The sequence below is a fragment of the Dendrobates tinctorius genome, unplaced genomic scaffold (genome assembly GCF_039654945.1).
Source record: "Dendrobates tinctorius isolate UK_male_01 unplaced genomic scaffold, ASM3965494v1 ptg000046l, whole genome shotgun sequence".
NCBI classification, from domain to species: domain Eukaryota; kingdom Metazoa; phylum Chordata; class Amphibia; order Anura; family Dendrobatidae; genus Dendrobates; species Dendrobates tinctorius.
Genome location: NW_027361714.1, coordinates 86,537,746 through 86,550,554, shown reverse-complemented (window position 1 = coordinate 86,550,554; position 12,809 = coordinate 86,537,746).

Genomic DNA, 12,809 nt, shown 5'->3' with positions numbered 1-12,809 from the left:
GGTGTCAGGAGGCAGGAGCCCCTGTCCCCGCTGCTAAAGAGAAATGAATATTCACTGCGAAGCAGTGAATATCATTTCAGGTCTCCACACCCCCAGAGGCCCCGCCCCCAGCCCAGTAAGCTGCTCTGCAGACTACAGCTGTAAATCAGGGCCGGCGCCGCCCTCAGTCCTCTCTGCTCCTGGCTCACAGCCAGTGCGCGATGACGTCACTACATCGCGCACCCGCTGTGTGTCTGGCAGAGGGGGCAGCTCCTGACACTGAAGCCGGGATCAGCGTGGGAGCGAGGAGGAGAGGTGAGTATCGTGGTTTGTTTTGTTTTGTTTTTTATATGTCTCTCGCTCTCTCTATCTGTCTCTCTCTATCTATCTATCTCTATATCTCTATATATCTCTCTCTATCTCTCTTATATCTATCTATCTTTCTATCTCTATCTATTATCTATATCTATCTATCTCTATATCTATCTCTATCTATTATCTATATCTATCTATTTCTATATTTATCTCTATCTATCGCTCTATCTTTATATCTATCTTTCTATCTCTACATCTATCTCTATATCTATCTATCTATCTATCTATCTCTATATCTATCTATCTTACTCTATCTCTATATCTATTATCTCTATATTTATTATCTATCTAGCTACCATCTATATCTATCTTTATCTATATATATCTCTATCTAATATCTATATCTATCTATCTATCTCTATACCTATCTATCTATTTATCTATCCGTTATCTATCTCTATATCTTTTCTCTGTATCTATCTATCTCTATATCTATTTCTCTCGCTATCTATCGCTCTATCTCTATATCTATCTTTATATCTATATCTATATATCTATCTCTATCTATCTCTATATCTATATCTATTTCTCTCTATATCTATCTCTATATCTCTCTCTATAGCTATCTATCTATATATCTCTATCTATCTCTATATCTATCTCTCTGTATATCTTTCTATCGCTCTATCTCTATATCTATCTTTCTATCTCTATATCTATATATCTATCTATCTATCTTTCTCTATCTATTTATCTCTATATCTTTATTCTGTATCTATCTCTCTCTATATCTATATCTATCTATCTCTATATATATCTATTATCTCTATATCTATATCTATTTCTCTCTATATCTCTCTCTATATCTATCTATCTATTTATCTCTATCTCTATATCTATCTCTCTGTATATCTATCTCTATATCTATCTTTCTCTATCTATCTATCTATTTATCTCTATCTATTATCTATATCTATCTCTATCTATCGCTCTATCTCTATATCTATCTTTCTATCTCTACATCTATCTCTATATCTGTCTTTCTATCTATCTCTATATCTATATCTATTATGTCTATCTATCTAGCTATCTCTATTATCTATATCTACCTATCTCTATATCTTTCTGTTATCTCTATATTTATTATCTATCTTTATCTATCTATCTCTATCTATTATCTATATCCATATCTATCTCTCTATCTATTTATCGATCTCTGTATCTATCTCTCTCTATATCTATCTCTCTCTATATCTACCGCTCTCTCTATCTCTATCTATCTTTATATCTATATCTATCTATCTCTATATCTATCTATTATCTCTATATCTATCTACCTATCTATCTCTATATCTATCTCTATATCTGTTTCTCTCTATATCTATCTCTATATCTCTCACTCTATAGCTATCTATATATTATCTATATATTATCTCTATATCTATCTATCTATCTCTATATCTATCTGTTATCTCTATATCCATATCTATCTCTATATCCATATCTATCTCTATATCTATCTATCTATCTCTATATCTATCTTTCTATCTAACACCATATCTCTATATCTATCTCTATATCTCATTATCTATCTCTATCTCTCTCTCTTTATCTATCTATCTATTGATCTATCCATCTATCTCTATATCTATCTCTATATCTATCTATTATATCTATCTATTATCTCTATTATCTACACTCACTGGCCACTTTATTAGGTACACCTGTCCAACTGTGTGTTAAGACTTAATTTCTAATCAGCCAATCACATGGCGGCAACTCAGTGCATTTAGGCATGTAGACATGGTCAAGACAATCTCCTGCAGTTCAAACCGAGCATCAGTATGGGGAAGAAAGGTGATTTGAGTGCCTTTGAACGTGGCATGATTGTTGGTGCCAGAAGGGCTGGTCTGAGAATTTCAGAAACTGCTGATCTACTGGGATTTTCACGCACAACCATCTCTAGGGTTTACAGAGAATGTTCCGAAAAAGAAAAAAAATCCAGTGAGCGGCAGTTCTGTGGCCGGAAATGCCATGTTGATGCCAGAGGTCAGAGGAGAATGGGCAGACTGGTTCGAGCTGATAGAAAGGCAACAGTGACTCAAATTGCCACCCGTTACAACCAAGGTAGGCAGAAGAGCATCTCTGAACGCACAGTGCGTCGAACTTTGAGGCAGATGGGCTACAGCAGCAGAAGACCACACTGGGTACCACTCCTCTCAGCTAAGAACAGGAAACTGAGGCTACAATTTGCACAAGCTCATCGAAATTGGACAGTAGAAGATTGGAAAAACGTTGCCTGGTCTGATGAGTCTCGATTTCTGCTGCGACATTCGGATGGTAGGGTCAGAATTTGGCGTAAACAACATGAAAGCATGGATCCATCCTGCCTTGTATCAACGGTTCAGGCTGGTGGTGGTGGTGTCATGGTGTGGGGAATTTTTTCTGGGCACTCTTTGGGCCCCTTGGTACCAATTGAGCATCGTTGCAACGCCACAGCCTACCTGAGTATTGTTGCTGACCATGTCCATCCCTTTATGACCACAATGTACCCAACATCTGATGGCTACTTTCAGCAGGATAATGCGCCATGTCATAAAGCTCGAATCATCTCAGATTGGTTTCTTGAACATGACAATGAGTTTACTGTACTCAAATGGCCTCCTCAGTCACCAGATCTCAATCCAATAGAGCATCTTTGGGATGTGGTGGAACGGGAGATTCGCATCAGGGATGTGCAGCCGACAAATCTGCGCCAACTGTGTGATGCCATCATGTCAATATGGTCCAAAATCTCTGAGGAATGCTTCCAGCACCTTGTTGAATCTCTGCCACGAAGAATTGAGGCAGTTCTGAAGGCAAAAGGGGGTCCAATCCCTTACTAGCATGGTGTACCTAATAAAGTGGCCAGTGAGTGTATCTATCTATCCATCTATCTATCTAGCTATCTCTATCTATCTCTATATCTCTCTATATCTATCTTTCTAACTCTATATCTATCTATCTCTATACATATCTCTATATCTAGCTATTATCTCTATATATATCTCTATATCTATCTTTCTATATCTATCTGTCTCTATATCTATCTATCTCTATAGCTATTATCTCTATATCTATCTATCTCTATATATTTTTCTCTATATCTATTTTTATTTATAGCCATCTATCTATATATATTTATCTCTATATCTATCTATATATGTCTATAATATTATTATTATTATTATTATTATTATTATTATATCTGTATATCTCTGTCTATTATCTATCTCTATCTATATATCTCTATATCTTTCTATCTATAGCTATCTATCTATCTATCTATCCATTATCTATTTTCTATCTATCTCTATATCTATCTACCTATCGATCTATCTATCTATATTTCATTCTATATCTATCTTTATATCTATCTCTATCTATCTCTATGAATCTTTCTATCTATATCTATCCATTATCTACTTTCTATCCATTATCTACTATCTATCTCTATATCTATCTATTTCTACATCTATCTTTCTATCTATATCTATCTAACTCTATATATCTATATAGCATTATACCCTATGAGGGGGTGCATTATTCCCTATGAGGGAGGCAGTATTATACCCTATGAGGGGGGCAGTATTATACCCTATGAGGGGGCAGCATTATACCCTATGAGGAGGCAGCATTATACCCTATGAGGAGGCAGCATTATACCCTATGAGGAGGCAGCATTATACCCTATGAGGAGGGCAGCATTATTCCCTATGAGGGGGGTGCATTATTCCCTATGAGGGGGTGTATTATACCCTATGAGGGGGGTGTATTATACCCTATGAGGGGGGCAGTATTATACCCTATGAGGGGGCAGCATTATACCCTATGAGGGGGTGCATTATTCCCTATGAGGGGGTGCATTATTCCCTATGAGGGGGGCAGTATTATACCCTATGAGGGGGGCAGTATTATACCCTATGAGGGGGGCAGTATTATACCCTATGAGGGGGTGCATTATACCCTATGAGGGGGTGCATTATTCCCTATGAGGGGGGCAGTATTATACCCTATGAGGGGGGCAGTATTATACCCTATGAGGGGGTGCATTATACCCTATGAGGGGGGTGCATTATACCCTATGAGGGGGTGCATTATACCCTATGAGGGGGGCAGTATTATACCCTATGAGGGGGGCAGTATTATACCCTATGAGGGGGTGCATTATACCCTATGAGGGGGTGCATTATTCCCTATGAGGGGGGCAGTATTATACCCTATGAGGGGGGCAGTATTATACCCTATGAGGGGGTGCATTATACCCTATGAGGGGGGCAGTATTATACCCTATGAGGGGGGCAGTATTATACCCTATGAGGGGGTGCATTATACCCTATGAGGGGGTGCATTATACCCTATGAGGGGGGCAGTATTATACCCTATGAGGGGGGCAGTATTATACCCTATGAGGGGGTGCATTATACCCTATGAGGGTGTGCATTATACCCTGTCATTATACCCTATGAGGGGGGCAGTATTATACCCTATGAGGGGGCAGTATTATACCCTATGAGGGGGTGCATTATACCCTATGAGGGGGTGCATTATACCCTATCATTATACCCTATGAGGGGGGCAGTATTATACCCTATGAGGGGGGCAGTATTATACCCTATGAGGGGGTGCATTATACCCTATCATTATACCCTATGGGGGGGGCAGTATTATATTCTATGAGATGGCTGCATTATATTCTATGAGATGGCTGCATTATATTCTATGAGGGGTCTACATTATATTCTATGAGGGGGCTGCTTTATATTCTATGAGGGGGGCTACCCCAACTCCTGCTACATAATTAAGACATGTACAACCTTATATTATACCCGGATATTAGTGTGTTTTACCGCACAATTGGTGGTCTGGTATTTAACTCTATGCAGCTACATAGTGGGCCCCAAGAATGATTTTCTCTGGTGGGCCCAAGGTGTTCCAGTCCGACGCTGCTTGTAGAGGCTTGAGGGTAGAGCTATACTTAATCCAGGAGCGCTAGTTCTCTTCAAAAGATAACTGTGAATGGTTCACCAAGGCAACAATCTCAGCCATACGATATAGTTGGTCAATTTTTGTCAGCAGTTGATGAGAAGTGGGTATCTGGGTTGTACCCCAGTAAGTCGGGATTAGGAGTTTGGCCGCAGCTATAATATTGTGGACTAAGGTGGGAGCCTTCTTTTGTTTGAAGTATATAGGGAGGTTCAGCAGAGCTGTCTCGGGTGTCAGCGACACTGGGGACTCTGCGATATCTCTGATGAATTTCTCTGTAGCTGCCCAAAAGGGTCGGAGGACAGGGCAAGTCCACCATATGTGAAGGTAGTCACCCCCCTCTTCCTCGCAACGCCAACACCTAGTCTGAGCTCCCGACTGCCAGGTGCAAGTCTGTGCCGGTGTAATGTACCATCGTGTAACTATTTTAAAAGCGTTTTCTTGGGTTTTCACGCAGCTTGTTGGACCGTGCAAATGTGTATAGATATGGTCTATTTGTGATTGTGTGAATTTGTATCCTAGGTCTTTTTCCCAGAGGGCAATGTATGCTCTTTTCAGGGATAGGTCTTTAGATAAGAGTGTCTGGTAGATTGTAGAGAGGACCTTGGTTGGTCTTGATACTCTGGAGCAGAGAACTTCATATGGTGTAAGCTTGCGTGGATTATCCGGGCAATATTGTATACGTTTCAATAGCTCTCAAAGAATTATAGTGGAGAAAAGTGAAGCTCGAGGGGGCCAAGAGATCACTCAGTTCAGTCAGCGGAAGGAGTGCCCCATCCTCCATTATGTGATCAATGGAGATTTGTCTCAATTTCTGGGCTAGGTCACCTCCCTCCCTTAATGAGTCCAGAGATGGAGACAAGGCGTCGGATAGTTTCAATAGTGGGAACGAGGGGGGTACCAGGAGGGTGTGGAAGCTCGACCAAACCCTGAGTAAAGCCAGAGAGAGCAAGTTGTTGGGGGGGGGGAGGGATTACATCCCCTAGTATATGTCAACAGTAGAGACCTAAGTGGTATAGGAGATAGAATGTTTTCTATGTTGACCCAATGTTTGTCACTAGAATTCCTAATCTGGTCCACTGATCGAGAAATCACCGCTGCATAGTAATAGCTTTTGTTGTCGGGGGCTCCCATTCCCCCTCTATGTTTTGGCAATGATAGTGTGCGCGAGTTAAAGCGGGGTCTTGCGCCCCTCCAGATGTGTTTGAAAAATAAAGAGTTCACTCTAGCGAGGAAATAGTTTGGTACATGGATGGGTAGAGTTGAGAATAGGTATGTGAATTTGGGAAGGATCAAGCTTTTTAGGAGATTATTCCTTCTCGTTCATGACAGAAAAGGGTCTCTCCACGATTTAATAATGGCCTGCACCCTGTCCAGTAGGGGATAATAGGTAAGCTGGAAAAGTTCTTTATCAGATCTAGCTAATTTTATACCTAGGTAAGTAATATATCTACTAGGCCAGGCAAAAGGGTAGAGCTCCTTCAACTTATCCAGCATGTGGGCGGGCATGTTTAGGTCTAGAGCTTCCGATTTTGATGAATTCACCTTAAAGTTTGTGAGGTTGCCATATTCCTCAAGAATTCCCAGTAAGGCAGGAAACCCTCATAGTGGATTCATCGTCAAAACCAACAAGTCGTCAGCAAGAGCCGCAGACTTATGGTGATTATTACCAATTTTGATGCCCTCAATCTCTTTACTTTGCTGGATTGCACACAACAGTGGCTCCATCGCTAGTATGAAAAGGATCGGAGAAAGAGGACATCCTTGTCTTGTTCCGTTTTGGATGGTGAATGCGTCTGTCAGGGAACCATTGACTCTAATACGTGCAGTAGGGTCTCTATACATTTTCATTATGGCCGAAACTAAAGGTAAGGGGAAGCCAAAGCAGGTCAATGCCTCTCCCAGATAAGCCCAGTCCACCCTGTCAAACGCCTTTTCAGCGTCAGTCCCAAGAAGCACCAAGGGAAGATTTTTTTTGTTTTCCATGAGATGAAGTATTTTGTATGTGTTATCCCTTCCCTCTCCCCCCCCCCCACAAAGCCTGTTTGGTTTAATGAGATTAATTCTGGCAAGAATTTAGCGATTCTTCGTGCAATCATGCTAGCGAACATCTTTAGGTCAACGTTTAACAAGGAAATCAGTCGATAGCTGCTGCATAATTCAGCATCTTTACCTTCCTTGTGTATTAATGAGATTCTGGCTTCCAGAGCCTGAGTAGGGAAAAAGCTATCTCCTAGCATAGAATTGCACACATTTAACAGTCGTGGGAGGAGGATCGAGGGGAAGGATTTGTAATAAAAGGAGAAAAGGCCATCAGGGCCCGGCGCCTTGCCCGACGGGCATCTCGACAGGGTGGACTGGAGCTCGTCCAACTGAAAAAGTTCGACTAACTGCTGCTGCTGTGAATCCGAGAGTTTTGGTAATCCCAGACGGGTCAGGAAGGACACAATGGATTGTCTCCTCCTGGTCAACTCCTGGGAGGACTCAGGTGGGCGCAAATTATAAAGTTGCTTATAATAGTTTAAAAATTCTGATTTTATCTGGTCATAGTCAAAGGTGCGTGTACCTCTCAGATTTTTAATCGAGTGAATATATATGTGTGAGCTTGACGCTATCGTATTTTTGAGAGCATGAGTTTAGATGCCTTGTCCCCATGTACAAACATTTTGGTCCGCCAGGAGGAATACCATTTTGCAGACTGTAAGTTAAGGATATCTTTTAGGCGTTGTTTTTTCTGGGATAATGGGCTAGTGTTTGAGATTCAGTTTGTTTTTATGTTGAGCCTCAAGATCGGCTATTTCAGCATATAAAGTGTTTATCTGTTGTTGTTTTTGTTTGTGTAGGTAGGAGGAGATTGATATCAATTCTCATCTGATAAGTGATTTGTGGGCTTCCTATAGGATCAGGGCTGACACCTCCCAATTGTCGTTTTGGTCAAAGTAATGGCTAAGTGTCTTGGTTATGCGGTCACGCGTTGAGGGGGTGTTCAGAACCGATTCGGTAAGTCGCTAAGATCTACAGGGAGCAAAGGGTTTGATCAATGTCATTTCTAAAGTTACTATTGAGTGACCTGAGAAAACATTAGGTAATATATTGGACCTTTATGCATTAGGAAGGTAGTTTTTAGGTATAAAGATATAGTCTAGTCTATGGTAGGACCCATGAGGGTGTGAGTAAAAAGTAAAGTCTCGGTCATTTGGGTGTAGGTATCTCCAAATGTCTATCATTTGTGAAGAGTGGATCCGTTGTTTTATTCTACTAAGATCTCTGAGGGAAATTGCGCTTTTCTTTTTCGTTGTGTCTATTAATGGTTCGAGCGCAACATTTAGGTCACCTCCTATAATAAGGAGACCTTCTCTAAAATCGTCTATGTTTTTCAGTGTCGCTAACAACCATTTCAGGAGTTTCTTGTTAGGGGCATACAGACTGCAGATCGTAACTAAATTCCCCGCCAATAGGCCCTTGACCAGTAGCTATCTCCCCATAGGGTCAGTCAAGATTTTTTGCATCAAAAAAGGGCAGCCTCCTCGCTATAGCTACCGAGACACCCCTCAAGCCCACCTGAGTGCTGGTAGCATGGAACCATGTGTCATAGTGAGCTCGCTCAAAATTGGGGATTTTGTTTGGTTTAAAGTGGGTTTCTTGCACTAGCAGAGCATCTGCTTTTTGTTTCTTGAGAAGGCCCAGTGTATGTCGCCTAGTGACTGGTGAATTAAGGCCATGTGCATTGAATGTGGCAAAGGTAAATACCTTATCACGAGCATCCATGAGTATGAAGGGGGGAGTTGGCAGAAGCCTGTTGGGAAGACGTCCATCAGTTGCACCATGATGTTGTCACGTGGACCCGTCCTGTGTGACACGGCCCGCAGGCCAGTAACTGTAAACAACAAGACGCGGCACGTGATACAGTCCTGTGTGACACGGCCCCAGGCCGGTAACTAAAACAACAAGACAAGGGGAAGGGAAGTGGTTACAACGGTGGGCCCTGCGATAGGAAAAGGGGATGTGGAGACCTCCTACACTCCCCTGAGTCAGTGTCCCTAACGCTCCTAACGTTCCCTACGCCGGTTCCTCACCGGGCGCAGCTCAGGATACCTGTCGCCCTAGCACACCCTACACCTATCCCTTGCTAGGGAGCTGGGTGGCGCAGGCCCTGGCCCCACCACTGTACTAATACACACGAAGTTAAAACACAAACAGGGGAACACCACTTAGCTTTACTCTAGTGCTCTTGCTCCTGGCAAAAGAGTTCACCACCAGAATGAAGGTCTCCTCCTGAAACGCTGCCACCAAGCTCTGTCAGAGCTGCAAGGAAATCCCCTCTGACTCCTTTCACACCAGGGCTCTGACCGTGCTGCAAGGAACGCTCTCCAGCTCCTTCCTCCACCAAGGATGGTTGAAATGAGTATTATCACCAACACTGATTGCAACACCTGTGACTTTTTTTATAGCAGAGCCAGCAATCACACCTGCATTATAAATGTGGACTTAACTAAAGAAACAGAGTGCAATGACGCTCACCACCACCGGGAGCAAACTTAGAACAAACGACACCACAGTGCAATAATCCAAATGGCCACCGGGGGCAAAAACATCTCTAAGCACAGCTTGAGAAAAAAAAGGTTACCTGTGCTTTTATCTGTCCTGATCACGCATGGATCATGACAGATGTCCGGATTAGTGTGCTGACTTCTCAGTTGGCTACAGGTTCTATGCTAGGGACGGGCTGCACCTAAATGGGGAGGGTGCAGCTGTGCTGGGGGAGAAAATGGCGAGAAGGTTGGAGGAGTGTTTAAACTAGCGACTGGGGGGAGGGTTTTCCTTTTATAGGAGGGGAAGACAGTGCGGATAGAGACCTGGGCACAAATAATGAAATTGGGGGTGGGGGTGGCATGGGGGGTGGGGTTAGAACAGTTAATAATTTAAGAAAGAATAGAGGTACAGAGAGATACATAAAGTGCATGTATACTAATGCCAGAAGCCTCGCCAACAAAATGGAGGAATTAGAATTAATTTTGTTGGAACATAATTATTTCATGGTGGGGATATCTGAGACATGGCTGGACGAGAGCCATGACTGGGTGGTTAATTTACAGGGCTATAGTCTGACCAGAAATGACCGTACAAATAAGCGAGGGGGAGGCGTGTGTTTATATGTAAAATCATCCTTAAAACCCTTCCTGTGTGAAAATATACAGTATACGAATCTAATGAAAATGTAGTCCCTGTGGGTGGACATAAGTGAAGGGGCAAAAAAATAATAAATTACTGATAGGGGTTTGTTATAAGTCTCCAAAAATAATGGAATCTACAGAGAATATCCTCATAAAGCAAATAGATGAAGCTGCAACTCGAGGAGTAGTCATTATTATGGGGAACTTCAACTACCCTGAAATACATTGGGGAACCAAAACCTGCAGTTCCGGCAAAGGTAATGGGTTTTTGACAACTATGAGAGACAATTACCTTTCACAACTAGTTCAGGACCCAAAACGAGGGGGGGCACTGCTAGACCTAATATTAACCAACAGGCCAGACCGCATATCAAATTTAAGGGTTGGGTGTCACTTGGGTAATAGTGATCACAAAATAATAAGTTTTCATGTATCCTTTAATAAGATGTGTAGTAGAGGGGTTACAAGGACACTAAACTTCAGGAAGGTAAATTTCCAATGGATGAGAGATGATCTTGTTGCAATTAACTGGGACGATATCCTGAGACATAAAAATACTCAAAGAAAATGGGAGACGTTTGTTAGCATCCTGAATAGGACCTATGCACAATATATACCATATGGGAATAAACATGCTAGAAATAGGAGGGAACCACTATAGTTAAGTAGAGCTGTTAGGGGCGCAATAAGTGACAAAAAGAAAGCATTTAGACAATTAAAGCAAGAAGGTAGTGATGAGGCATTAAATAAATGCAGAAGATTAAATAAATTCTGTAAAAAGCAAATCAAGACAGCAAAGATTGAGCCAGAGAGACTCATTGCTAGAGAAAGTAAAAATAATCCCAAAATATTCTTTAACTACATAAATAGTAAGAAACTAAAAAATGATAGTGTTGGCCCCCTTAAAAATAGTCTGGGTGAAATGGTGGATGAGGAAAAAGCCAATATGCTAAATGACTTTTTTTTCAACAGTATTTACACAAGAAAATCCCATGATGGATAACATGATCAGGGATAAAAATTCTCCATTAAATGTCACCTGCTTAACCCAGCAGGAAGTACGGCGGCGTCTAAAAATCACTAAAATTGACAAATCCCCAGGCCCGGATGGGATACACCCCAGAGTACTGCAGGAATTAACCCTAGAACGCATACCTGGGGCCTCGCAGGCCTGCCAGGTTACTTGTTTTCTATTGTCTGTAAAAGTACTTAAGTTAGAATTTTGAAAATCTAGGTAATCCTCAGGTATATAGTTGTTAGTAATTTCCAGTTATTCATATATTTTTATGTTACAGACATTTCGGTATAACAACCTTTTTTTGGGACTACCCCATATTCACGCACCTGGGGCCTTTTACGCCTGTACTAGGTTTACATGTGATACTCAGTCTTTTTGTCTGTATTGTTGCTGGGGAAGAACTTTTATGGCGCTGCTATTGCTGGGAAGAGTGTGGGTTCTGCATGACAACATGGTCATGTGATCTTGGAAGGGAGGCTCCCTCACAAAGTCATGTGTCTCTGACCTCATCGCAGGTCTTTTTGTCCCAATTGCTGGAGAGACTTTGGAGGAAGAAGTCAGCTTTCTTTTGTCTGGAAATAGAAACTTTCTGAGCTCCAAAACCAGAGGCTTCTACTGCACTACACGAAAGTGATCTGTTGGAGGTAAGAGGAGGGGAGCTGCACTTTACCTGCTTTATATCGCTTGGTGTGCTGGGACCCTAACAAAGAGTCTTATCACATACTGTTTACAGTGCACAAGCCTGATTGTAATCTTTTTTTTTTCTTTTTAGTTTACTGACATCTAAAATTACAATGGTACAGTCTACTTCCAGGGGATTGATTGACCATGAAATCGAAGTGATTGTTTTCAATAGTGATGAAAAAGTGAAATTTCTTTGTCTGATGAAGAGTACATGCCACCAGCTAATGTATCAACTTCATCGTCCAGCGATTCTTCAGATGATGAAGAAGTAGTGGATCCAGCAGAACGTTCAAATAGAACATCTAAAACGAATATTTTTTGGAACAGTACTGCTGCGGCTCCTGCACGCACCCCATCACATAACATTATTAGAGTTGCTCAAGGAGCTGTCGGAATTCCCCAATTCATGTCCAAAAGAGATGTTTTCTGTAAATTTGTTTCGGATGATATTGCAGATGAGGTAGTTTTGTGTACTAACGTAGAAGGAAACCGTATCGCGTCAGGAAGAAAAAAAACATGGAAAAATATAACTAAAGAGGAACTATATGGTTATATTGGCCTTACTCTTCTGGCAGGGTCGACAAAATCATACGATGTTCCAATCAGAGAGTTAT